This window comes from Scyliorhinus canicula, unplaced genomic scaffold, assembly GCF_902713615.1.
Source record: "Scyliorhinus canicula unplaced genomic scaffold, sScyCan1.1, whole genome shotgun sequence".
In the NCBI taxonomy this organism is placed as follows: Eukaryota; Metazoa; Chordata; class Chondrichthyes; order Carcharhiniformes; family Scyliorhinidae; genus Scyliorhinus; species Scyliorhinus canicula.
In genome coordinates, this window is record NW_024055937.1 from 86,064 (window position 1) to 87,174 (window position 1,111).

Below are 1,111 nucleotides of genomic sequence, written 5' to 3' on the forward strand. Positions count from 1 at the left end.
AGGCTGTAAAGGCAGATGGGGGAGGCTGTAAAGGCCAGATGGAGGATCAGAATCATTTCACCTGTGTTGTAAGACCTCTTACTGTGCTCACCCCAGTCCAGCGCCGGCATCTCCACATCATGGCCAGAGATACTGCTCGACCCGGCCCGGTTATGTAGATCTTGGGGCTTTTTCTGAGGGATTCTTCTCCGAGACCGCTGAGATAGGCCCATGAAGATTTAAGACAGATGTGGTTGGATTCTCAACTGAAAAGGTAATCAAAGGTTATCCGGGGTAGGTGAAATGTGAATCTGAGGTCACGTTCGCATCTGTCACGAACTTATTGAATGTTGGAGAAGGCTCAAGGGGATGAATAGCCAACTCCTGCTCAACATTCGTCTGTTAGCAGTCCGTGAGGAGGCGTCACAATCTCCTGAGTTATCGAGGGAGACACAGCATCGTTGAGCTATTCCCCAGCTCGGCCCCATGAAGGATATTACAGCGATAGAGGCAACTCCATGCCACAGCCGGTGCACGGTAAACTGTTATCAGAACAGGAAAATCGCTTATTGTCACGAGTCGGCTTCAAATTAAGTTACTCTGAAAATCCCCTTGTCGTCACATTCCGGCGCCTGTTCGGGAGGCTGTTACGGGAATCGAACCGTGCTGCTGGCCTGCTTGGTCTGCTTTCAAAGCCAGCGATTTTGCCCTGTCCAAAACAGCCCCTAAAAACATATCATCCAGGAGTGGAACAACAATTCGTCTCTGGGTGGGATCGAACCACCAACCTTTCAGTTAACAGCCGAACGCGCTAACCGATTGCGCCACAGAGACGACAACAGGATCACAACTCTGTGCATTTCAACAGTGACGGCCAATCCTCTGATTGCCAGGGACCGAATGAGAATCCTGGCAATATTGGTCCCCTGAGGCAGTGCGGAAATATCTGGAAGGAGCGGACACATGGTCCCGCGGGCATGGCATTTTGTGAGACGTGGAATCATCACAGGCCCGTGGATTTTACAGAACTCACTTGGACAGCCCACACTTCCGTTAAAATACGTCCCTTATCCGGGAACCTCCAAAACAGAAAGCAGGAAGTGTCAACATAGATTTGATGTATTTTCGATCG

General features: G+C 50.3%; 1 non-coding gene across 1 annotated transcript; it reads right to left on the minus strand.

The window, feature by feature from the left end:
- Positions 1-739: 739 nt before the first annotated feature.
- trnan-guu lies at positions 740-813 on the minus strand. Its single transcript has one exon. It is a non-coding gene; the product is annotated as a tRNA-Asn (tRNA).
- Between the last annotated feature and the right edge of the window lie 298 nt (positions 814-1,111).